The sequence below is a fragment of the Myotis davidii genome, unplaced genomic scaffold, assembly GCF_000327345.1.
Source record: "Myotis davidii unplaced genomic scaffold, ASM32734v1 scaffold1287, whole genome shotgun sequence".
Lineage (NCBI taxonomy): Eukaryota > Metazoa > Chordata > Mammalia > Chiroptera > Vespertilionidae > Myotis > Myotis davidii.
The window spans coordinates 48609-50344 of NW_006297830.1; positions in this window are offsets into that span (position 1 = coordinate 48609).

The window sequence follows — 1736 nt, forward strand, 5'->3', positions numbered from 1 at the left end:
GGAATAATAATAATAATAATAATTCACGTTACTAGTATATATAACACACACAACCAGCAGTAATATTATTTGGCATCCTTTGCGAGGCCTTTGTAAGAATAATAATAATTCACGTTCCCTGCGACACAGCCAGCCAGCAATAATCTCATTTTGCATTCCTTGCGATTCCCCCACATTTTAATTGCTAACCGGGGAAAAATTCCTTTCCACCTCTGGGGAGACACATTCCGTACGATCATCATGTAAATGAGAAATCTATACACCAGTCCTCATTGGAAATCTCAGCCCACAGATATTAACGAGGCAATAATTTGTGCGATCATGTTTTCTTAAGGTGGCACACGGCTTCCTACATAATTTTCCTTAACGTATTTTTTTTTAATTTTGTGTAAACAGGACAGAGAGTTGGAAAGCAAAATGTAGTGTCTGCAGCAAGTGGCTGGCATCTGGCCAGTGATAATATATATATATAATTTCTTTAGGGATTTGTGGCATTTCATTGAATTTGTATAGTTTAGGAAAACCCTTTTTATCCTATATAATAAAAGCCTAATATGCAAATTGACCAAAGGTCGCAACGACCGGTCGCTATGACACGCACTGACCACCAGGGGGAGGACACTCAATGCAAGAGCTGCCCCCAGTCTGCCGAGCCCCCACCAGCCAAGGCGGGTGCCAGCTGGGGCCCCCCGATGACCCCTCCCGGTCGCCCCACATCGGCCCTGATGGCCGGCCAGGCCTAGGGACCGACCCGACCCGTGCACGGATTTCGTGCACCAGGGCCGCTAGTCATTCCATAATTAAAAGAGGGGCAGCCGGTGTGGCTCAGTGGGTGGGATGAAAAGTAGGGCCATCAGATGCATTTTTAAGCATTAGACACGACGCAAATGAATTATATTTCAATTGCTTTTCAGGGGGCTCACTGGCTGGATCTAATTTAATACGTTGGATGTCTCCTGAGGCGGGAAAAATAAAATAAAATCAATGCATGAGGCTATTGTTTCCATTCGGTTGTCATGAAGGAGTTACCCAGTAAAGGCAGTCAGTTATTCCTAATCATCTCCGGAGAAATGAATACATTTTGCTGGATGACATGTTGGGCTGCATTTTTTGCTTTTAACATGAATTGAGCCCTGGCTGGTGTGGCTCAGTGGACAGAGCGTCGGCCTGTGGACTGAAGGGTCCCGGGTTCGATTCCCGGTCAAGGGCACAGGCCCGGGTGGCGGGCTCCATCCCCAGTCGGGGGGCGGGCAGGAGGCGGCCGATCCCTGATTCTCTCTCATCATGGAAGTTTCTATCGTTTTCTCTCCCTCTCCCTTCTCCTCTGAAATCAATAAATATATTTTTTTAAATAATAAAGATGCATCATTATTCTCGCATCAGTAGTCCCTATCCTTTTGTTGCCAAGCAGCAGGCCATTGTATAAATAAATCAGCATTCTTGCATGCATCTTCCTATTGGTGCGACCTGGAGTTTACCTAATAATGGGCTATTATTAATCATTCTTGGACGAATATGTTACAGACGTATTTTCATATTTCCTGGTACAATTTTAGGGTAGGGCTGCTTGATCTTGAATATGTGTGTTTTTAAAGTTTTATTTTTAAATCCTCACCTGAGAATATTTTTCCGTTGATTTTTAGAGAGAGTGGAAGATGGGGGGCGGGGGGAGAGCAAGAGAGAGAAACATCGATGTGAGAGCAATAGATCAGCTGGTTGCATCCCACAGGCACCCC